Source organism: Pan paniscus, chromosome 2 (genome assembly GCF_029289425.2).
Source record: "Pan paniscus chromosome 2, NHGRI_mPanPan1-v2.0_pri, whole genome shotgun sequence".
Classification (NCBI taxonomy): Eukaryota; Metazoa; Chordata; class Mammalia; order Primates; family Hominidae; genus Pan; species Pan paniscus.
The window spans coordinates 66,099,855-66,125,621 of record NC_085926.1 but is presented as its reverse complement, the minus strand read 5'-3'; the positions used below and the strand labels follow the sequence as shown (position 1 = coordinate 66,125,621).

At 40.1% G+C, this 25,767-nt stretch overlaps 1 protein-coding gene across 4 annotated transcripts in view; it reads right to left on the bottom strand.

Annotated features, from left to right (window-relative positions):
- The window catches only part of SLC25A26 (solute carrier family 25 member 26), a 189,088-nt gene extending 165,528 nt beyond the window's left edge, over window positions 1-23,560 (bottom strand). Inside the window, exons 1-4 of one of the 4 annotated variants that reach the window (XM_055110129.1) lie at window positions 22,749-23,560; window positions 21,313-21,487; window positions 21,014-21,079; window positions 6,776-6,892 (exon numbers count right to left, since the gene is read on the bottom strand). The gene's annotated coding sequence lies outside the window, so the exon portion shown is untranslated. The remainder of the gene's footprint in view (window positions 1-6,775; window positions 6,893-21,013; window positions 21,080-21,312; window positions 21,488-22,748) is intronic. The other 3 variants (XM_055110128.1, XM_055110127.1, XM_024928139.3) reach the window with 3 other exon arrangements.
- Window positions 23,561-25,767: the final 2,207 nt, after the last annotated feature.

Here is a 25,767-nt window from a genome sequence, read left to right as displayed (position 1 = left end):
AACATGAGATTGGGAAGGGACAAACATCCAGACCATATCAAACCCTAAACTCTGACATTTCTGGGGATTTTTGCATTACTGATCATTTTTAATGAATAATTACTTTTTTTTGAGACAGATGATCTTTTTAATGAATAATTACCTTTTTTTTTTGAGATGGAGTGTCACTCTGTTACCCAGATTGGAGTGCAGCGTTAAGACCTCAGCTCACTGCAACCTCTGCCTCCTGGGTTCAAGTGATTCTCCTGCCTCATCCTCCCAGATAGTTGGGACTACAGATGTTGTGGGTAGGAGCAATGAACAGGTGAAGCACAGAGAATTTTTTGGCAGTTAAACTATTTTGTATGATGCTGTAAGGGTGGACACATGTTATTATACGTTTGTCCAAATCCATAGAAAGTACTACACCAAGAGTGATTAACCTAATGTAAACTGTGGATTTGGGGTAATGATGTTTCAATGCAGGTCCACTGATTGTAACAAATATACCCCTCTGGTAAAGAATATTGATAATGTCATAGGCTGTGCATGTATGGGGGCAGAGGATATATGAGAAATCTCCATACTTTCTGCTGAATTTTGCTGTGACTATAAAATTTCTCTAAAAAAAATTACATTAAATATATATATTTTAAAAGAAAGTCATTTTACTAGGCTTTTTTTTTTTTTTTTTTTTTTTGAGACAGAGTCTTGCTCTGTTTCCCAGGGTGGAGTGCAGTGGCATGATCTTGGCTCATTGCCACCTCCACCTCCTGGGTGCAAGTGATTCTCCTGCCTCAGCCTCCCTAGTAGCTGGGATTACAGGTATGGGCTACCACACCTGGCTAATTTTTGTATTTTTAGTAGAGATGGGGTTTCACCATGTTGGCCAAGCTGGTCTTGAACTCCTGACCTCAGGTGATCCGCCCACCTCGGCCTCCCAAAGTGCTGGGATTACAGGCCTGAGCCACCGCGCCTGGGCTGCGCCGGGCCTAGTTCTTGAAATTCCCAGTGGTAACATTCCTTAGTCACATTTTATCCTCCTTTTATCCAGGGAGGATAGAGGAAAGGAAAGGATAGAAGGAAAGAAGGAAAGGACAGTAAATGGAAAAAATAAAAGTAAGATGATTTAAGAAAAGGAAAAGATTGTGTCCCTCTGCTCCGTGTTTAACAGATACTTTTTCTACAACCGAATGTCAATCGGCAAATGAATGGGTACACAAAATATGGAATGTACATTTACACATATGGTGGAGTATTGTTTACCCTTAAAAAGGAAGAAGATCCTGGCACATGCTACAATGTGGATGAAACTTGAAGACATTATGCTAAGCAAAATAAGCCAGTCACAAAAAGACCAATATTATATGATTCCATTTAGGTTGAGATGTCCAGAGTAGTCAAATTTATAGAGATAAAAGTAGCATGGTGGTTGCCAGGAGCTTAGGGGAGGGGGAAATGGAGAATTCAATGGATACAGTATTGAATTGTTCATTGAATTGTTCAATGGATACAGTATATCCCCCTTATCCATGGGGGATACATTTCAAGATTCCCAGTGGGTGATGCCTGAAACCTCAGAAAGTACTGAACCCTATGTATACTAGGTTTTTTTCCTATACATATATACTGATTATGAAGCTTAATTTATAAATTAGGCACAACAATAATGAATAATAAAATATGAATTGGCACATTGGCTTGCATTTGTAATCCTGGCACTTTGGGAGGCCGAGATGGGAGGACTACTTCAAGCTAGGAGTCTGAGGCCAGCTTGGGCAACAAAGCAAGACCTTGTCTCTATGAAAAAAAAAAAATGTATTAGCCAGGCTTGGTGGTGTGCACCTGTAGTCCCAGCTCCTCAGGAGGCTGAGGTGGGAGGATCACTTGAGCCCAGGAGTTTCAGGCTGCAGTTAACTATGATTGTACCAGTGCACTCCAGCCTGGACAACAGGACACCCAGTCTCCAAAAAATAATAACAATAAGTAGAACAATCATAACAATATACTGTAACAAAAGTTATGTGAATGTAGTCTCTCACTCACTCACTCTCTAAAAATACCCTAACATTTTTGGACTGCGGTTCGGTTCACTCGGTAACTGAAATCACAGAAAGTGAAACTGCAGATAAGGGGAGACTATTACAGAGTATCAGTTGGGGAAGATGAAAAAATTCTTGAGATCTATAGTAGTGATGGTTGCTCATGTACATTGAGCAGCAAATGTACTTAATGCTACTGAACTGTACGCTTAAAAATGGTTAAAATGGTCATTTTTATGTTATGTTATATTTTACAACAATAAAAGACATACTTTTTCTTCAGAAGAGATGGAACGCATTTAAAATATTTGATTTCAAAAATGAAATGCTTGTGAAACATTTGTGAAATTTCTCAGTCTCACAGAAAAGCTGACATATGCAATGTTCTTACTTTTTTTCTATTTTTAATTTTTTCTCTCAACTGGTCACATCACAGCAACATTCCTTAATCAACCAATAATCAAAGCTCTCTCCTCCCCCTTCAATGCCATTTTGTTTTGTTAAGTAAGAGTTTCTGGATGGAAAGACACGGGGAGGCAGCAATAAGTGCAAGCTATATTAAGAGCCGCAAGACCCCAGGTAATTTCCCAGTACGGAAAAGTTTAAAAGAATAATAGGGATTTGAATTTCCATTCACCGGCTCCCTCACGATTACGTGCCACTTTCAGGCTGTTTGCCATTTTTTACCTTTCTCATTGCAAACCTTCCAAAGAGCTTCAGGGCACTGTGGTCTTTTTGTTTATTACCTTCTGTCAAACAAACAGCAGGCCTCCACTCCAAAGGGCACAACCCCTCTATTGTTCTGAGCTACCATTGTGTGTCCTAAATGAACACAGTCCGCTTAATGCTACAGGTCGAACATCAATCTTCTTGATCTGTCCCCAGGTGAATCCCCTCTTAGAGTTCAAGAATCTCTTGTAAAAGATGAGTGAATACCTTTGTTTTGTCATTTCTCAGATCCAATGGTGCTGACATAGCAAAATAGCCACCATTCCCCACATAATTACAAGAGGACATGGTCATGTTACCAGCTGTCCAGTAATGTGCCATGCAGGTGCAGTGCCAAAGCCTCTATTAATTTTTAGTTCTGCTCTATTCACATGTTTTATTTCTCAGTAGACATATGTTTGCTTTTAGCCTGAGTGATCTGGCCCCTGACTGTTGCTTCACCTTCATAGCTCGCCAGTCACGTCTCCTTGCTGACAAAGCTTTGGTGATACTCAGCTTTTTGCTAACTCAGATGAGTCAAGACCGGGCGCAGTAGCTTGTGCCTGTAATCCCAGCATTTTGGGAGGCTGAGGTGGGAGGGTTGCTTGAGCCCCAGAGTTCAAGACCAGCCTGGGAAACATGGCAAAAGCCCATCTTTACAAATAAATACAAAAATTAGCCTCGCATGTTGGCCTGCTTCTATAGCCCCAACTACTCGAGAGACTGAGGTAGGAGGATTGCTTGAGCTGGAGGTCAAGGCTGCAGTGAGCAAAGATCACACCACTGCACTCCAGCCTAGGTGACAGAGTGAGACCCCCATCTCAAGAAAAAAAAAAAAGAGTCACAGTTGTCCATACCTTCAGCCTCAGGACATTTGCATATGCCGACCCCCACTCCCACATTTCTCGTTATCCTTCACTGACAGTTCAACTTAATGTGGTTTCCTAAGGGAGATTGTCGTTTCCTTCACATCACCCGACTCCAGCTTTTTTCCCATAGCATCATATTTTTTCCCCAGAACTTATTGCAATCTATAATTCTAGATTTGAGGGCTGATGTTATTAATATCTGTCTCCACCACCAGATTATAAAAATGTGTGAAGACAGAGACAATGTCTATCAAGTTTGCCACCGAATACTCAGTCCCAGATACATCATATAGGCTCAATTGCTGGAATAGAAAAGGGAGAAGGAGAGAGGAAGGAGGAAGTGAAGGAGGCCATACATAGTTGCATCTTTAGCTCCATAACAAAGCTGATGTGCATCAGGAAGGTCCAATAGGCATCCGAAACTCCTAAAAGCCTATGCTAGGGGATTGGTATTGCTATCGACATCTTCAGGGTATTCTTTCCCCCAGGAAACTACTGCATATATATATATACATATATATATATACACACACACATATATATACATATATATACACATACATATACACATATATATACATGTATATATATATAGAGAGAGAGGAGTATATATATACGTGTGTGTATACACACCTCTCTCTATATATAAGGTGTGTGTGTGTATAGATACACCTTTATATAGGTGTGTATATATATATACCTTTATATATATACACACCTATAAAAGTTGTATATATATATCCATACCAATATATACCTATATATACCTACAAAATATATACCTATATATACCTATAAAATATATATATTTATATATATATTTATATACACCTATATATACACCTATAAAATATATATATTTATATATATACCTATAAAATAGATACATATAAAACAGATATATATAAAATAGATATATAGGTGTGTATATATATACCTTTTATATATATGCCTACACTTTTATACGTATATAAAAGATATATATATACCTTCTATATTTTGATAGACAAAACACAAAGAATATATAACTATATACCCATATAAAAGTATATATATATACACCTTTATATATGTACACCTTTATATATATATACACCTTTATATATATATCTTTATATATATATCTTTATGTGACTATATATAGATACATATACATACATATAGATATATATGTATATATACATACGTATATACACATATATATACACCTTTATATGGGTATATAGTTATATATTCTTTGTGTTTTGTCTGTCAAAATATAGAAGGTATATATATATCTTTTATATACCTATAAAAGTATAGGTATATATATATCTTTTATATACCTATAAAAGTATAGGTATATATATATAAAAGGTATATATACCTTTTGGTGTATATATATATATACACACACCTTTATATAGATGTGTGTGTATATATATATATATATATATATACACCTTTATATGGGTGTGTGTATATATATACCTTTATATGGGTACATAAATATATATATATACACCTTTATATGGGTATATATATATAAATGTATATATATGTGTATGTATATATACACATTTATATATATATACCCATATAAAGGTGTATATATATATATATATATATACACACACACCCATATAAAGGTATATATATATATGTACACCCATATAAAGGTATATATATATACCCATGTAAAGATGTATATATATACATATATATACACCCATATAAATATACATATACACCCATATAAATGTGTATATATATATATACCCATATAAAGGTGTGTGTATATATATTATATATATATTTATATACATTTTTTTGAGGTTTAGAGCAGAAATTAAATAGGCGAAAGAAGCAGAATAGCTCTCTGCTACAGGGAGGGTCCTGGAAAAGTGGGTTGCCTTGCTTCTATATTTTTGACAGACAAAACACAAAGAATGCCAACTTGAATGTTTTTCTGGCAAGAGGGCATGTGAAATCTCTTTCCTAATTTCCCTGATCAGGGCCTTTTCCCGAGTTCACTGACATTGGCCTGCCATGACTTCCTTTAAAAAAAAAGGTTCTCTCAGAGACATAACTGATTCCAACTAGAGCAATGATAAATCAGTTCTGTTGTGATCCAGTTGGCAATAAATTGGCCATTTCACAAGAGCAGAAAATCATCTCTCTTTTTAAAAGTCATTATGATGAGCAATGAAACTCTATGGTGCTTGCAGAAGTAAAATACGAAGATTTAAAAAAAAATCTAGATTTTTATTTTAGTAAAGCTTAAGAGAGAATGATTAAAAATAAAAGTTTCCAAAACGTGAGAATACCATTGACTAATCGCTTGGAAACGGAGTCATTTTTCTGTAGCGTTTTAACTATATAAAGTCTTTTTCCATGCAATATATAAGTTGCCATCAGTTAGTATTTACAGAACACTGTGCTTGCATAAGTGCTCACAGTTTACTTTGTTCTAGTGTATAATGGATATTTAACCCACAAGAATGCTACCTCTATCTTGCTGATAAACTGTCTCAACAATTGGGTAATAGCAACAGTACATTGTCTATTATACCACCATTCTTTTCCACTTCTATTTCTCAATTTCTGCAATTTCCTGTAAAAGAAAGATTAGATGGGCAAGAAAATTGGCACAAGCGTTACAAGAAAGATTTAAAGTTGAGAAATACATTTCTAAAATATATACTGTGTGCCTATCTTGGCTCTCAAGTATTCTACAATTAAGACTACTTTGTAATGAGAAAATAATTTAGTTTTAACTATGCATTTGTTTACATTAAAATTTATAGCATTTGTCAGTTACTTTGGGCAGGAATTTAGAGATGAGGTCCATTGTTTCATAAGCACTGTATTCTTTTTCATCCAAATTTATATACAATGTTGTGAGTAAAATCATTCAGGCCTGGGCTGAACAAAGACTTGCCTTTAAAACAAGCTTGGAGTCTGTCTTCTCATAATACTGTCTCATTGGAAATTAAGATTATCTTAATATATAATACAATGATCAAATGGAGATTAAGATATATGTGGATGGTTATACCTGGCTTGTTTGCCGTGAAACCCCTAATTGTTGGAACTGCACCAAGAGTGGAAGACCCATGAACTGGACTAGTATGGTCTAAAGGATGGGGGGGAAAACTGAGGCTGTAGCTTCTCTGTGTTAAAGTGACACACACGTACCTTGTATTTGAGGCAGCTAGACATGACTTATGTAGGTGAGGCGGGTACTTGGGTAGCATTTGGGTCTCCTAATAAGGCACAGATACCATACATGTGGTCCTGTATCCATCTAAAAAGCTAAGAAAATATGGTATTAGGTTTTAAAGCCTACGGAGTCTTTTGAGTCTGATCGCCACACAGAACCTGTAACTAGGCCAGGTGAGGTGACTCACACCTGTAATGCCAGCACTGTGGGAGGCCAAGGCAGACAGATGACTTGAGCCCAGGAGTTCCAGACCAGCACCCCCACTCCCCAGGCAACATGGCAAAACTCCGTGTAAAAAAAAAAAGAAAGAAAGAAAGAAAGAAAAATTAGCCAGGGGTGGTAGTGCATGCCTGCAGTCCCAGCTACTTGAGAGGCTGAAGTGGAAGGATGGGAGGATTGCTTGAGGCCAAGAGGTGGAGGTTACAGTGACTACTGGAGTGCATGCCACTACACCCCAGCCTATGCAATACAGCAAGACTCTGTCTAAAAAAAAAAAAAAAAAGAACCTGCAAGTACTGCTTGCTGAGCGATGCAAATATGTTAACTGAAATCTCCTTTATTCTGAAATGTCCTCTGTCTAATGCTTTATGATAATTTACTTACTCTCCCAAAAAATAACACCTACCCTTCATAAGAGGATTTTCTTATAAAAGAAACAGTATGTACAGCCTTGCAGATTGTGCATTACATGGCTCCAAGGGATGCCAATTATACAGACATCCCTGTGAATGTGTTACAGATTTTTCATTGCCCAGCCCCAGGCAGTAATAATTACAATACAGTCTACGTACTTGGCAGTCATTGGGCTTAAATGGTGCACAACTGGCTAATCCTAAATAGCCATATGTGGCAGCCCTGGATCTACCTCAGTCTGAAGTTTGTTGGTTCCAAAATGGACCCTGCCTCGAGGTAGAGAAAGTAAGGATTGTTTAGTAGATGTTGCAGATACACTGCCCCATATCTGCTTGGCTCGCCTGCGTTGACGTACAGTTATGGCGGACAGTCCCTGGCACACTGAAAACATGCCAACTTAGGAATTAGTGTCTCTTGTTTTCTCTACCTGAGCCCTCTCTCTTGCACCATGGGAAGTTTGCAGGCACAATTGAGATATGTGGGTGTATACTCATAAATATCCCAGCCTTCCCTCTGATGGGGATATTTTGTATATGTTTCCAGTAGTTTCTCAGAGGTTCCCAGGAAGATTGAGACATAGTTGCTTACAGCACTAACCTGCTCTATTACGCATACTTTATCAATTTTTTCCCTTTTCCTGCCTCACTTTTTAAACTTTCTTATTTGTGCTTCCAGGGATTTTCTCCCTGCAGAAGCTACCTGCACCCAAGTCCTTCTCTCAGCGTCCATGGTAGACGAGATCCAAATTAAGACAGATGCCCTATGAACAAATGGCCTTAGTTGGATGTAAGCTTGAATGTTGGCCCATGGCTAGATATTTATTAAGTGAATAAACAAATAATTCTTCCACAGGGTCAAGGGGCTGCCTCCACTTATCAGGAAGAGGAGAGGCAAAAAGAGTTAAGTTGTGAGTTCTCATACTTCAAACTGCATGTGTGACAAAGTGAAAGAAAATTGAACTGCCTCCCAGCTATGCAATAAAGTATGCATCAGTCCAAATACGAATGAATCCTGTTTTATATAGCACTGGCATAGTTGATATTGCAATTCTGAGTGCGGGTAGACACAAGACCCTTGCGTTTATGCTGCAAAATATCTCCCTCCATATCTCAAATTATCTTCATTATTTTAGTCAATTACCTGCAAGCACCCCCATTCCAATACTAGACTCAAAAACTTAAGATAATCTAGCTTTGGAACAATAGCTACACCTATGAGTGCATCTGCTTCCTAACCAGAGAAAGATGTAAGACTCTGGGGACAGGAAATTTTTAATTCATTTATTTGTTATTTAAAATCATTCCACAAAGGAATAAACTCTGAGCCTCCACCACGCTTTTTTCTTTCTCATTGGAAGAAGAAGACATGTTCAAGGAGTGTGAAATTAATATAGTACATGCACAATCTCAATAAATAAACACAAAAATCTTTTTGTTGCACATTGCAGGCTTCATTCAATTAGTGAAATGTTAAAACACTGCTGTGTTGCACAACTTAACCTTTTAATATCAGGAAAACCCAAATAAAACAAATAACTAACAAATAAGAAAGTCAATGTTCTTAGCCAAACATGGAATCAGCAGAATCTGTTTTCCAAGATTCACGTTTCCATCTCAGAGCCCCATTAACCCTCCCAGTCAATACCCTTCCCTACCTGCTAGTTCCATAGTCTTCCTCTTTGCAGTCAGCTGTTTAAAATGTTGGCTGATAGCTAAGGCAAGAACAGTGGTTTAACATTCATGGCAAACATGTTACAGGCACCCTAACTTTGCCTACTGTACACACGGCAGACATTGATAATCTATCACTGAAATGATATTGTACTCGGTAAAGTGCTGCCAGCCTCCATCGGCAATCAGAATTGGTGCAACAAAGTCATTTCTCAACTAATCTTTGCCGAACTTATACATGTTCCTGTCAATGTTCTGACTCTAGGAATATAGATGAACAAGATAGACAATGTTCTTGCTTTTTCTGGGGTACTAGCATTCTAATTAATGCTTTTAAAACAGAAAACTGAAAATCCAAAAGGATAAACCCCCAGGAGTTGATGATATTGGCATTTTAGGTTTCATACTTCTATCAAATAGCCATTCTCATTATTTTCTTTTTTCTTTTTCTTTTTTCTTTTCTTTTCTTTTTTTTTTTTGAGACGGAGTATCACTCAGTCGCCCAGGCTGGAGTGCAATGGCGCGATCTCGGCTCACTGCAAGCTCCGCCTCCCGGGTTCACTCCATTCTCCTGCCTCAGCCTCCCGAGTAGCTGGGACTACAGGCGACCGCCACTACGCCCGGCTAATTTTTTTGTATTTTAAGCAGAGACGGGGTTTCACCGTGTTAGCCAGGATGGTCTCGATCTCCTGACCTCGTGATCCGCCCATCTCGGCCTCCCAAAGTGCTGGGATTACAGGCGTGAGCCACCGCGCCCGGCCCATTCTCTTTATTTTCATGCAAGTTTCCTCCTATAAGTAAGTCCAACAATTCTAGCATTGCATCATTAGGTCAATTATCTCATTATTAATAAAACTTCATGCCTAGGGGAAGAAGGTAAATAAACTGCATAGAATATTCCATTCTTCTCTTTGCCTCTTACCATTATACAATACTGAGTGCCTACTGTGTATCGGGGCTAAATTTGGAATAGGGAATACAAGGATAATTTCATTCTCTGCCATTGTAAGGCTCACAGTGTAATGAGGGAGGTAGAAACATAAGCAGATGAACTCAAAGTAATCCTATAGAGTACTACGACCTGAACTCACTGTGTCAGCTCAACAAGCAGACCCTAGAATGTAATCAATTCATTGTAGAATTGTTGCAGTAAATATTCTGGATGTAATGGATTACTTTTATGAACTATACCAAAATAATTAGCATCTTTAAAGTAAGCAGTCTTTTCTTTTTTTCTCTAGACATAAGGGACACCCAAAGGGGAAACAGTTTAAAACCATGCTCTAATTTTTAATGAGCATTTATCTCCCATTATTTTAAAAATTTAAAAACGCAAAATCAAACATCTATGTATTAGCACCCAAAGGTATTTTTATATTTTATTAGTCTACTGATGTTTTAATAAGGGTAAGTTAAAATTATATTTAGTCAGCAGTTTTTGTATTTTTTCTTTTAGAAATTACAAGCATTTAAGGGTAATTTATTAATTGAATTGGGCTTAAGTTTTTTTTTTTCCTTTTGTTGAGACAGGGTCTCACTCTCATCACCCAGGCTGGAGTGCAGTGGCATGATCACCACTCGCTGCAGCCACAGATTCCTGGGCTCAGGTGATCCTCCCACCTCAGCCTCCCAAGTAGCTGGAACTACAGACACATGGCACCATGCCTGGCTAATTTTTTAATTATTTATAGAAACAAGGTTTTGCCATGTTACTGAGACTGGTCTCAAACTCCTGGGCTCAAGAGATCCTCCCGCCTTGGCCTCCCAAAGTGTTGGGGTTACAGGTGTTAGCCACTGCACCCAGCCAGAACTAAGTTTGAAAAGTTAGTTAAGAATCTAGAAATTACAATTAAGTTAATATATTAAATCTTTACGAATTGTATTAATATAAAATATCATAAAACTTAACCATTTAAGAAGACAACCACTGCTATGTCATTTAGTTAAAAACAACATAATATATGTATAATTTTACATTTTAAATTTGGTCTTGAACAAAGCAAAATAATGTGTCAACCTTTTGTTACGGTAAACTAATTATTCGAGACCGAGTGATGTCAAACTTCAGGACTGACACTCAGACACTTGCCACCAGTTATTTAAATGGTGAACCCAGTGTAAGTTAGCAGAATTCCTTCTTTTGTTTGTCTCTTTTTTCATTTTAAAATGTTTTTTTTACAATGGGAGTTCTTAGAGCTGCTGATGTGTGTAGATCACATATGGAGTGAAATTAGAACCATTCAAAGATGTGTGGGAGTTCTCGCTGTTGAACAAGTGTCTCCAGTAATTCTTACAATGAAGCAAGCTTGGGACACCTACCCTTGTTAAGGTCAACTTTGCCAATAGATTTTTTTCTTCATTTTACTTTAAGTTCTGGGATACATGTGTAGAATATGCAGGTTTGTTACTTAGGTATACACGTGCTGTGGTCGTTTGCTGCACCCATCAAGCCATCATCTAGGTTTTAAGCCCCACATGCATTAGGTATTTCTTCTAATGCTATCCATCCCCTTGCACCCGCACCCCCATGACAGGCCCCAGTGTGTGATGTACCCCTCCCTGTATTCATGTCTTCTCATTGTTCAACTCCCACTTATGAGTGAGAACATGTGGTGTTTGGTTTTCTGTTCCTGTGTTAGTTTACTGAGAATGATGGCTTCCAGCTTTATCCATGTCCCTGCAAAGGACATGAATTCATTCTTTTTTATAGCTGCACAGTTTCCATGGTATATATGTGCCACATTTTCTTTATCCAGTCTATCATTGAGGGGCATTTGGGTTGGTTCCAAGTCTTTGTTATTGTAAATAGTGCTGCAATAAACATACATGCGCGTGTGTCTTTATAGTAGAATGATTTATAATCCTTTGGGTATGTCATTTTTTTCTTTCTTAAATGATCTTTTGTTGGCAGCTTCCTTGATTTCATGACTTTGTAGGAGTTTTCATTTACTTCTGCTTTCACTCTTTTGTCCTATGTAGTGTAAAGTATTCTATATTGCATCTGTCTTTCTTAGGTTTTGGTAGTTTAATCGCGAAACTCTCTGTCTTGCCCATTCAGAGCTATGGTGCTTATGGTTGCAAAAGAAATAGTCATTTATTTTGTTGATGATAGAGCTTAAAACCAACTCAGAAATGTCTCAGCAACATCAATTCCTTATATGCAACATGCAGGCACAGTATTTGTAGTGAAGGATTAAAAATTGTTAACTCACTTGACAAGTTTAAAACAGAGTCTATCTATCTAGAAAAGGTTCCTTTTAAAAACAAATCATTACACCTATAACCTTAGGATTTTGGGAGGCTGAAGTGGACAGCTCGATTGGGCCCAGGAGTTTTAGACCAGCCTGAACAACATGGTGAAACCCCATCTCTATTTAAAAAAATAAAAAATTAGCCAGGTATAGTGGCACGTGCCCATAGTCACAGCTACTTGGGAGGCTGAGGTGGTAGGATCACCTGAGCCTGGGGAGACTGAGGCTGTAGTGAGCTGTTATTGCACCACTGCACTCCAGCCTGGGTGACAGACCCTGTCTTTAAAAAAAATTATATATATACACATATGTATATAAACAATCATTATATATATCAACATATATTTTGTTAAGGTATGTATAACAATATAACATATAACTATGTAACTACATATTATATATGAAGTATATATATAAAATATATATATAAACAATCATTACCATTTCTTTTCCTTTTTCCTAATTTCTTAACTTATTTGCCTCATTTCTTACTGGTCTCATTTTCCCTGGTAAGGAGGAAAAAGGAGTGCAGTCAAGAAACAATGATTATGACAAAGAACAGTCAGTCCATTGTCTTTCTTCCACCCTTACCATTGCCTCTTCTTGTGAATTGCTGCATGCAGAAATATCAGTCTTTTTCTCATAGTGCTTATACGGTACTAGACTAACTCCTTTGTGCCACAGCACCCTGGGGCTGTGTCTGGCACATAGGGAGTACTCTGTAATCTTAGGGATATTTCCCCCACTTAGTCAGTTGCTTGTTTAGTTCAGTGGCATTTTCTCGGAAAGCAGTTATCAATGAAAACCTTATCCAACATGAACTCTCAAAGGTTTATACCACCTCTGCAAGTAATTTCTGATTTTGATTTCTGTTTTATAAGATACATAACTCTGTGGCCTATAAAACCAATTTTCCAATTGCTAAAAATAGCTTTTATGAAAATAGCTACTGAAAACATAAGTACAGGTTTGCTTGCTAGCTTTCTTCTGTGGGAGACCATGAAAGTACCCTGATCATTTATCTCTTTTGCTCTTATAAGGTATGGCTAATATGTGTATGGTCATTCTCTAAGGAGATCCATTGGTAGAGCAACCACAATAAGCAGTAACCAGTGTATAGTCTTTGTAATACCTTTTATTTAAGAAAATGATGCTAAAAGGATCCATTGTGATGGCCATGACACTTGGATCCATAGCTGTGAGCCATGAGCCAAGAACTGTGACCACATCCTTGTGGTCTGTATGCTGTGCCACCCACCATTCTTCACTGCCTGGATTGTGCAGCCAGCTGGCTTACCCCACCCGGCACCGGCCAGGGAAAAGGTAGTAAAGACGAGGGGCAGTGGGTCAGGGTCAAAACGCGTGTGAAGGTCAGAGTGAGAAGAGAGTCAAGGTAAGGGTCAGGGTCAAAGTGTGCCACTGGGAATGTGAGGGTAAGAGTTAGTGGGAGGATGAGGATCAGGGTTAGGCTGATGGTAAAGATGAGGGTAAAGGACAGGTTAAGGTTAAGGTGAAGATGCGGGTCGGATTCAGTGTCAGGGTGAGTGTCACAGTCAGTGCCGGAGTCAGGATGTGGGTTGGGGTCAAGTGAGGTGTCAGGGACATGGTGAGGGTGAGTGTCTGGGTGAGAGTAATGTAGAGGGTGTGGGCGGGGTCAGCTTCAGGGTCATGGTGAGGAATAGAATCTTGGTGTGGGTGAGCATCAGGGTCAGGTGCAGGGTCAGGATGGACAGCATGAGGGCAAAATTCTAGGTCAAGGCAAGGTCCTAGTGAGGGTCACTATGAAGGTCAAACGCACATGAGGGTCAAGAGTAAATGGACATATGACCACTATGTCCCTGACATTCACCCCGTTCATGAACTGCAGTGTCTTGGTGAGGATGAGAGCTACCATTAGGGCAAGAGTCATGTTAACAGACATGAAGAGTTTCAGGCTCAGTGTCAGGCTGAGTGTCAGGTTAAGTTTGAGGGGTCAACTTGACCCTGACTGTGCCCAGAATCCTGATTATCATCCTGTTCTGAAACCACCCTGACCTTCACAGTGATCCTGAAGCTGACTCTGACCCAGATAATACTCTTACACTGACCCTAATCCTGCACTTGACTCTGGACTTTTCCTGACCCTAACCTTCACTCTGACCTTCACCATGATGCTGGCTGACCTTGACCCTCAGCCTCACACTGACCCTGACTATCAAGCTGACACTTTCTCTGACATATACACTCACCCTTAACCTTATCCTTATGCTTATCCTGATGCTCTCTGACCCTGATCCTGTCTATGACCATCACTTGACCTTGGCCCTTCCTCTGATCCTCATGCTGACTCTGAGCTGACTTTACCCTGAATCTAACCCTGATTTTCTCCCTGAATTTTATTGTCAAATTCACCATTTTTATAACTGTGAGCCTTACCCTTACACATATACTGACTCAGAATCTCCCTCTCATCTCACAATAACCCTGTCTTGCACCTGACTCTGACCTTGACCTTCAGCCTCACACTGACCTTACTTCTGACCATGAACCTGACACGCAAACTCACCTACCTCTGACCCCTAATTCCTACTCTTTCTCTAAACCAGACACTCAAGTTCACCCTGCATTTGACATTCCCACTCATCCTATTCTCACATTGACCTTGACCCTTGCTTACTTAGCCTGACAATTATTTCAATCCTCATCCTTATCCTTAACCTAACCCTGACCCTGACCCCAACCCTGATCTTTTCTAATGTTGATACTGACCCTCACCTGATGTTGATCTGACCTTGAAGCTGAGCCTGAGACTTATCCTGATCCTTTCATTGTAACACTCCACTTGATGCTGATCCTTATATTGAAACTTACTCTGAATTTCACCATGACCCAACCTTGACACTCACCCTTACCCTGAACTTATCCGTCACTATGTCCCTGATGCCTATCCTCATACAGACTCTGACACTGACCTTCACCCTGAATCTGACCGATACTCATTGTGTAAGGTCAGGTACACGATGTATATATATATCTGAGTTTAGGTTGGCAAACAGAAGTAATATTGAAAAAAATTCATATTGGGGCAAACCAGCTCAGCCTTCTTACACATTACTCTCAAATGAAACTTCTTATTGCTTTTTAGAGTAAACTGACATAAACATAAGGACAGCAAAACATACTACTTTCAAAGGCGCATTCTTACTAAAATAAAAAAATATACAAAAGACCACATATAAGCCATATTTTAACTGACCCTTATTTATTAAATTATCAGTGAATTAACAAAATATGCCTTGGATGATAATACATATATGTTTGTATTTGCCTTCTCAAAACTTTTAATTAATATAAGATAATGCTTATTTAAAAATGACCCAGATGGTTTTTAACTTTCTGTCCTCTAGGTGTCACTTATGTCTACAGAAAAAGAAAGAAAAGGCTGATTAAAGATAATAATTAATGTAGATGGTTGATTGTATAGGGTATAAGAATTACAGAAAGAGTTTCTAATTGATTTATTAGTTTTTTAAAGTTATTGCAGTTAATTCACATAATAATTTAATTTGATATAGATTGTTTTATTTAATATACTGATAAATTCTATTTTAAGGCTATAGTTAAACACTTTATTATTTAATAATGTGTTGTATATCCACAAAATAGCAAATCTAGAATTAGCTCCACTTTCTAACAATACTAAATCTAGAGCAAAACCCTCACTTCCTTAGACCCTCCCCCAAGTCACCCAAAAAAGATCATGTTCTGTAACAGCTACTTTCTGACGCCTTTTTACTGAGACACCCTGTAGTTCCCAGTGGTGTGCATTCTCCCCCAATGCAAGCCATAATAAGCCCAATTTATTCATCTCAGGTATGTGCCTAGGGGGTCTTTGACACAAGGACACTGACAAGTTGAGTGCATAGATACGCACAGAAGCTGCGAAGTCAGCATGACCAGAGCTGGATCCCTTGTTTTTGCCTTTTCAAAATTTTAAAATACTGAAAGATAAATTCTTATGAACAAATAAGTTGGATGGTTTTAAACTTTCTGTCCCCTGGGTTTTCCTTACGTCTAGAGAAAAAAAGCAGACTGATTACTTACTTAAAGATAGTAATTAATGTAGATATTGATTAAACTGAGTATAAAGATTGCAGAGATAAAAGTCTATGCAGAGGATAAATGTATTTTCAATAGTCAGAAACCTATTTTTATGTTTGTACACGTGTGTCTGCCTAAATTCATACAAATAAATGTATATCAATAGCTCCTACGCTTGATCTTAGCCAAAAGGCGGACAAGCAATATCAATAGTTCCTTTACTACAATTTGTTACATAAATAATTTGCCAAATGAATAATTAGAATTTAGGTCTTCTATGTAAATTTACCAAATATTTTTATCCCCAGATCAATAGAGGTTTCTTTTGTCACCAAATTATTCTGTTAATTCTCAATGCTTTTTGCATATTCTTCAACCATTCTTTTGAGACTCCTTTGGATAGTGTTGACCTAATTTTATTTGTTCATATTTTAAAATGCCGGCACCTACTGTAATACACCCCTAAAATACGGACCACACAACCAGAAGATGGCGACGCCGAGCGCGTGCGCTCCTCGCTCGGCAGCACCACTCATCAGCCAGACGCTAGCCCGAGGGCCTGCCCGGCGCAAGCGCACTTGCTTGAAGGAACAGGTGGTGGGAATCTGGTTTTTAGCTGAGCCTCCAACCCTGCCTCCTGTGTCGTTCTTCCTACTGCGGAAAGAAGAGGATGCAGCAGATCTCCCCGTTAATCCCTAATCCTTGTCAGGCCGTTGCAGCAGGCACTCCCGGGGCTGCCGATGGCTCCCTACCGCGGGTTCCTGGAGAACAGCAATTTGGCAGCAGCTGCACCTGGAATAGTCTGTGCATGCTCAATAGTTGGGCAGGGGGCTTTTCTCCCAAAGATCAGCACAGGACAGGGTCAAAGGGATTACAGCGGGTGTTTCCTAGCAACGGTGAGTCCTGCCCACTGCAGATTCTGGGTAGGGGGTATGGGGCGGAGACTACTCTCTGAAAACTTTGCCAAGAGTGGCAGTACAGCATAATTGCGAGCATGCGTTGGGGAGCAGTGGGAAGGTGACTTATGCCAAAAGAACTAAATTGCAGGATTCTGGGTGCATTAAACTTGAAGTCCGTGACTGGGTCACTGGTAAAGGAGGTGGGATTGGGGTGGGCAGACAGCTCTGTTGCACCTCCCTCCCTTCCCCACCAAGGGGAGGAGTGGGTGAGTGGCTGGGTGGGGACCCCAGGTAGACCACAGGGTCCAACCACCCGTTCCTTTAAGCAAGTTTTGGGCCCGGCGCGGTGTCTCACGCCTGTAATCCCAGCACTTTGGGAGGCCGAGGCGGGCGGATCACCTGGGGTCGGGAGTCCGAGACCAGCCTGGCCAACACGAAGAAACCCTGTCTCTACTAAAAATACAAAATTAGCTGGGCGTGGTGGCGCATGCCTGTAATCCCAGCTACGCGGGAGGCTGACTCAGGAGAATCACTTGAACGGGCGCGGAGGTTGCGATGAGCCGAGATCGTGCCATTGCACTCCAGCCTGGGCGACAAGAGCGTAACTCCGTCTCAAAAAAAGAGTTTTCATCCTTGCAGAATAAGGACCCTAGAGAGGGTTGATTTTAGATATGAAAGCTAATAGTAATGCTTTCTGCCATGGGAGTTTAGAGATTTTGAGAGCTTTGCTAATTTTAGTTATAAAATTCCATTCGTTCTCTCTGTTCATCTTGAGGACTGCAGATGATAAGGACAGTGAAGTTTCTGTGTAAAAGTACTTAAGTGCAGTTCTAGTAAAATGAGCACCTCTGTCATTGGAGAGAGAAATGGGAATTCCCCAGGTGGGAAAACAAAACCAAGCCATCCCCTGAACCCTTTCAACCCCCAACCCAGCATGGAATAGCTTTCCAGCAAGGAAAAACTTCAGTCCGCCCTGAGAATAAATACACAATGAGCAAAACGTATTTATAATTCATTGTAAAAGGTATTTGTATGAAGTCCATTTGGAGGTATTTGAAGGGGCATAGAGGCTTCGATTCCTGTCCATGAGCCCACCTTGGCAGTTTATCAGGATGTGTCACTGGCAGATAAGTCACACTTTCAAACACATCCTTGGCAGCTACATCTAAAATTAAGCCACCAGTGTTGGTCTAATATTGTTGTCAACTTATCGTTCCTTTATGGTTACATCATGAAGAATTTTCGTTAAGCTCCATTTTCAAGTGTTGAGGCACGCTCAGTTGACCATCCTGGTGATCATCTAATGATCATCCTAAATTGAATTAGAGACTTGTTTCTGACAGTTAGGAACAGCCTCTCTGAATTTCTCCAAGACTTTTCTTGTCCGCGTGATGATAGGACTGTTTATCTAGGTTAATATTGTTTGTTTAGCATAGGGGCCAGCCAAAGCATTACCATGAGTTTCTAGGTCTTGTCTTTTCAATGACTGTGTTTTTATGATAGCTGTTTTCTTAGGTAATAGCAAAGCATCTAAAAGTTCTTTAATTTGTCATTTAATTGGTGTAAGTTTTTTTTTCAAGGTTAGAAACATCTCTGTTTCTAAACAATTCTGAATTTGTGGACTACCCCCAAAACACATTTACTATCAGCATAAATAATTGCTTATTTATTTATTCGTGAGCTGTCAAGCCCAGGTAAGGACAATGATGTTAGTTATCTGAACTGATTTAATTTCTGGAAGTTGTCTATGTTTTAAGGGTGAATTTCACTCCATGATAGCATTTTAACTTTGATCAGATAAAATTAGGTCAAGCTTATCCAAGGGAATCTCTGATGATAGTTGTAGAGAATACAAAAACAGTAGAACAATTTGTTGACAAAAAAAGGAACCTCTGTTGACCTGGGCATAAAATAAGTCACCTCATGCAAAAGACCTAAATTCTAATTTTATTCTTTTGGTATATTATTTATATAACAAATTGTAGTAAAGGATATATTCCCTTTTTGTATGCATCAAGACATACAAATATAAATAGGTAATAATTTAAAGTTTTAAACTATAGCTTTAAAGCATAATTGTCAGTATACTAAATAAAGCAGTATGTATTATGTTAAATTTATTATATGAGTGAACTACACAACTTTTAAAAATATACAAACAGAAAATCCTATATATACATACCTGTATCTCTCTGCAATCCTTGTACCTAGTGTAACGAACTGTCTTTGTTAATTACTATCTCTAATTAAGGGAATAATTCTTTTCTTTCTTTTTTTTCCTCCAGACATAGGAGACATCTACAGGATAGAAAGTAAAAAACTGCCTAGGTAATTTTTCATGAGCATTTATCTCATGTTAATTAAAAGCTTTGAGAAGGCAAATATACACAAATATGTCTTATTATCCAAAGGCATTTACATATTTTGTTAACCCACTGACATTTTAAGAAGGAAGAGACAATTAAAATTAGGTTTAATAAACAGTGTATTTTTATCTTTTTTCTTTCTAGTAAGAATGTGCCTTTGATATGTATTTTACTGTCTTATCATTTATCTTGCTTTACTCTGAGAAGCAATAGGGACTTCTAATAGGAATGTCTGAGGCCGAGCCTGATTGTACTACTACAAATTCTTTTTAATACTACTACTTAGATTCACTCTCCTTTGCTCTGTTGTGTTAGTCAATTGGGCTGCTATAACAGAATACCGTAGACTGAGTGGCTGAAACAACAGACATTTATTTCTCACAGTTCTGGAGGCTGGGAAGTCCAAAATCAATGCACCAGCAGATCCCGTATCTGGAGAAAGCCCTCTACCTTGCTTACAGGTAACTGTCTTCTCATACCCTCGCATGCTGGAGGGTCGAGAGAGGGAGCAAATTCTGGAATTTCTCTCTCTCTCTTTTTTTTTTGTGTGTGAGATGGAGTCTTGCTCTGTTGCCTAGGCTGGAGTGCAGTGGTGCAATCTCGGCTCACTGCAACCTCCGCCTCCCAGGTGCAAGCGATTCTCCTGCCTCAGCCTCCTGAGTAGCTGGGATTACAGGTACCTGCCACCACACCCAGCTAATTTTTGTATTTTTAGTAGAGATGGGGTTTAACCATTACCGGACATGCTGGTCTCGAACTCCTGACCTCGTGATCTGCCTGCCTCGGCCTCCCAAAGTGCTGGGATTACAGGCGTGAGCCATTGCGCCTGGCCTATTGGAATCTCTTTTTATAAAGGCACTAAACCCATTCAGGAAGGCTCCACTTTCAGGACCTAGAGGTCCCATTTCCTAATACCATCAGATTGGGGGTTAGAATTTTAACTTTTTTTTTTTTTATTATTTGAGACAGAGTCTTGCTCTGTCACCCAGGCTGGAGTGCAGTAGCACAATCTTGGCTCACCGCAACCTCCGCTCACCGCAACCTCCACCTCCTGGGCTCAAGCAATTATCTTGCCTGAGCCTCCCAAGTAGCTAGGATTACAGGCACGTGCCACTACTGCCTGGCTAATTTCTGTATTTTTAGTAGAGATGGAGTTTCACCATGTTGGCCAGTCTGGTCTTGAACTCCTGACCTCGAATGATCCACCCACCTCAACCTCCCAAAGTGCTGGGATTATAGGCATGAGGTACTGCAGCCAGCCAGGATTTTAACTTACAAATTTGGGGGGAACACAAACATTCAGTCTATACCTACCTTGAAAAAAAAGAATATACCTTTTAGATGGATATGTGTTGTTCTTCTTACATTCATCTTAGTTTACTGCAGGAAACAATAAGGAGATATTTTTGAGAGGAATGTCTAAAACTGAGTTTGCTGATGCTAATACAGATTCTGTGTGTATGTGTGTGTGTGTGTCAGGGACTCATTCTGTCACCCAGGCTGGAGTGCAGTGGCACAGTCACAGCTCACCGCAGCCTCGACCTCCTGGATTCAGTCAATACTCCCGCCTCAGCCTCCTGAGTAGCTGGAACTACAGGTGTGTGTTACCATACCTGGCTAGTTTTTTGTATTTTTGTAGAGATGGGGTTTCACCACATTGCCCAGGCCAGTGGATTCTTTTCAGTATTTCTGCTTAGACTCGTCCTTATTATTGTCCCTTACAGTAGGGCTGTGCCTTTGCAATGAATGTCACATACTCATATGTGCTTATGTCCATCTCAGTTTACCCTAAGAAGCAATAAAAAGTTTCTTTTGAGAGGAATGTCTGAAACTGAGCTTATATGCACTAATACAGATTGTTTTCAATGCTACCTCTGTTTGCCTAAACCAAGATGTATTTAAGATTTATTTGACTCCAAAAAACTCAGAAACTCATATTCATCTTGATTACAATTTCTTCCTGTGAATCAGAACAAGATAAGAGGAACCTATGCTATATATGTGAAAATGAGTTCATATTTACACACTGTCCTCAACAGTAATTTCTTGCGAGTTAAAGCAGATATCATTGAAAATTGTATTTATGTGAACAGACTAGCATTAAAGAAAAAATCAGACACTTGTCTCTAAAGAAAATTCTGGTCAGGCACAGTGGCTCATGCCTGTAATCCCAGCATTTTGGGAGGCTGAGGCGGGTCAATCACCTGAGGCCAGGAGTTTGAGACCAGCCTGGCCAACATGGTGAAACCCCATCTCTACTAAAAATACAAAAATTAACCAGGTGCGGGTGTGCACACCTGTAATCCCAGCTACTCGGGAGGCTGACGCAGGAAAATCACTGGAACCCAGGAGGCAGAGGTTGTAGTGAGCCGAGACTGTGCCACTGCACTCTAGCCTGGGTGACGGAGTGATACTCCATCTCAAAAAAATAAATAAAATAGATAAAATTCTTAACTGTTAGCATTAACCTATGCTTTACCTGAGGCAAATCAATAAGAACTACACATTTTTCTCAACTGCAGTTTCTTTCTTTTCTTTTTTTCTTTTTTTTTTTTTTTTTTGACAGGGTTTCACTCTGTTGCCCAGGCTGGAGTGCAGTGGTGCAATCTCAGCTCACTGCAACCTTTACCTCCCAGGCTCAATCTATCCTCCCACTTCAGCCTCCCAAGTAGCTGGAACTACAGGTTTATGCCACCATATTTGGCTAGTTTTTTAAAATTAGTTTTTGTAGATGGCTTTTCACCATGTTGCCCAGCCTGGTCTCAAACTTCTGGACTCAAGCAATCCACCTGCCTCGGCCTCCCAAAGTGCCGGGATTGCAGGCCTGAGCCACTGCACCCAGCCTCAACTGTAGTTTCTTACTTTGAGGGAGACCACAAATCAAAGCAGCATATTTGAAAAATACAGTAGGCTGGGTGCAGTGGCTCACTCCTGTAATCCCAGTACTTTGAGAAGCTGAGGTGAGAGGATCACTTGAACTGAGGAGTTCCAGACCAGCCTGGGCAACATGGTAAGACCTTGTCTCTATTTAAAAAAAAAAATTAATTACCTAGGAGTGGTGGTGCATGCCTGTAGCCCCAGCCACTCAGGAGGCTGAGGAGGGAAAGTCGCTTGAGCCCAGGAAGTTGAGGCTGCAGTGAGCCATGATCATACCAATGTACTCCCACTTGGGCAACAGAGCAAGATCCTGTCTGAAAAGAAAAGAGAAAAGAAAAGAAAGCACACAGTACATGTGTAAACAAGTTGAGAATTAGTTCTCAAAAGCACATTCTTATTGAGAACAGTAAGAAATCCAAAAGAAACTAGAGTGTGAGTGTATAAGATTTCATGTTCAAACTCAACTTGGTGATGGTTAGGTCATTATTAGAGTCAGAATCATTATAAGGGTCAGGGTGACAATGAGGGTCAGAGAGAGGGGGTCACAGACAGGGAGAGGTTAAGCGTAAATGTCATGATGATGGTGAGCTTTAGGATATGGTAAGTGTCAGGAGCAGTATCACAATCAGTATTAGGATCAGCATCTGAGGGTGTATTTGGGGATCAAGTTGGGGGTCAGGGTCAGTGAGGGGGTTAGTGATAGGGTGAGGTGCAGAGGGTCTGGTACAGGGTCAGAGTGAGAGTGGGTGTATATTTCAGAGTCAGTATCAGGGTGATGGTTAAGGTCAGGGTCAGGGTCAACATAAGGGTCAGTATGAGGGTTGGAGTAAGAATGAGGTCAAATAAGGGTCAGTGTATGAATGAAGTTCAAGGCCAGGTGAGGTTTAGGATCAGGATCAAGGTGAAAGTGAAGATGAGGCACAGGCACAGTCATTGTTCAGGGGAGAAATGATGTGTGTATCTAGATGAGGAGTATCCAGATGTGAGTTGGGATGAGGAATCCAATCAGGTTCAGCATCATTGTGAGGTAAGAATTAAAGATTAGGGTCATTGTAAGGATCAGGCATCACAATAGGGTGAGGGTCAGGTTCAAGGTAAGGTTGGTGTAAAGGTCAAGGCTAGGGCATCAGGTTCAGCGTGATGAACAGGGTCTGGTCAGGTTGATTATCAAGGACAGTAATGTTTGAAGAGTAAGGGAGTCAGATACAGTGCCAGGGTGTTAATCGTGGTGGGGGTGGGGCTAAGTACCAGGTCAGTGTCTTAGTCCATTTTGTGTTGTTATAAACGAAAACCTGAGGGCTGGGTAATTTATAAAGAAAAGGGGTTTAATTGGCTCACAGTTCCGCAGACTATATAAAAAACATGGCACTAGCATCTGCTTCTGGCAAGAGCCTCAGGCTGCTTCCACTCATAGAAGAAGGCAAAGGGGAGTCACATGTGCAGAGATCACATGGAGAGAGAGGGAGTGAGGGAGAGTAGAAGGGGAGGTACCGGGCTCCTTTTAACAACCAGATCTCATGGGAACTAATAGAGCAAGAACTCACTCATTCCCCTCCTTCCCTCTGCATACTCCAGGAAGGGCGTTAATCTGTTCATGAGGGATTTACCCCCATGACCAAAACAACCTACACTAGACCCCACCTCCAACACTGAGGATCAAATTTCAAAATGAGGTTTGGAGGAGACAAACTTTCAAATCATTGTAGTCAGAAACTTGATAAATATAAGGGTCTGGGTCAGAGAAAGTTTGGGGTTGCAGGTGAAGATCAGCAGCAGGATCATGGTGAGGAGTAAAGTCAGGATGAGCGTAGGGACAAGGTCAAGCACAGGATCAAGGACATGGTGAGGTCATGATACATTTGAGGGTGCAGGTTAGGGTTTGTATCAAGATTACAGTGAGTGAGAGGATTAGAGTGACGTTCAGTGTTAGCTGAGTCTCAGGGTCAAGATGATCATGAGGATAGGGTTCTAAGTCAAGGTCAGAGACATGGTAATAGTGAGGAGGGTCATAGTCAGCATGGCAGCCAATATCAGGTATGTGGTGAGGGATAGGTTCAGGGTGAGAATAAAAGTTAGAGTCTGGGTTGCGTCATGACGATATTCAGGGTAAGCTTCAGCTTCAGAGTCTTTTCATTCTCAAGATAAGGGTTAATATTAGATTGAGGGTCAAAGTGAGGGTCAGGGTCATTGTGAAGGTCAGCATAAGGGCCATGATCAGGATGAGTCTCAGGGACAAGTCAAGGTCCAGTTCATAGTCAAGGTGTTGGTCAGGGTGTGGGTGTGTGTGAGTGTAGGGGTTATGGTCAGGGTCAAGTTATATGGAAATAGAAGGATTGATGAGAATGTCATTGGTACAGTTAGGGTCAAGGTTAGCATGAGGGTTTCAGAGGAAAGATTAGGTTGACTGTCAGGGTCAGTTAAGATTCAGGGTAAAGTTCAGGGCCAGGGTAAGGGTAGAGTCAGGGTGATAGCATGAATATCAGGGTCTTTGTGTGAGTCACTATCAGAGTGAGGATTACTATAAGGATAAGGGTGAGTTTCAAGATGTGGGTCATATGCAGGGTGATAGCCAAATCCAAGTAAGGGTAAAGATGAAAGTTAGGTGCAGGTCAGGTTCAGAGTGAGAATAAGAGTCATCATAAAGGTCCAATTCTGGATGAGGCCTGGGTGAGTATACGGTTTGATCCAAGGTCAGAATCACTTTCAGGTGAGGGTCAGGGGAAGGGTAAGGCTGTGTGTGAAGGTCAAGGTGAAGGTGAAGATCACACTCAAGATCAGGTTCAGGGACATGATGAGGATCATGGATGGTGTCATGGTGAGGGTCAAGGTCAAGATGCAAAACAGTTCAGGGTAAGGTCAGAAAAGTATCTGGTTGAGAATCAGGGTCAGGGTCAAGATTAAGATTGGAGTTGGCCAAAGCTCTGGGTGAAGTTGAGGATCAGGGCTGATGTGAGAATAGTATCCATATCATGGTCAGCTTGAGTGTCAGAATCAGGTCAAGATGTTGGTCAGGTCAGGGTGATAATCAGGGCCAGGATCATGATAAGGTTAGGGCCAAGTAGAGGGTGAGGATCAGGTAGAGGTTAAAGTTCACAAGCAAGCTCAGGGACATGGTCAGGTCAGGGTTAAGGTTAGAGTGAATATCAGAGTCTTGCTGAGTGTCATGGATAAAGTCAAAGTCAGGCTCAGGG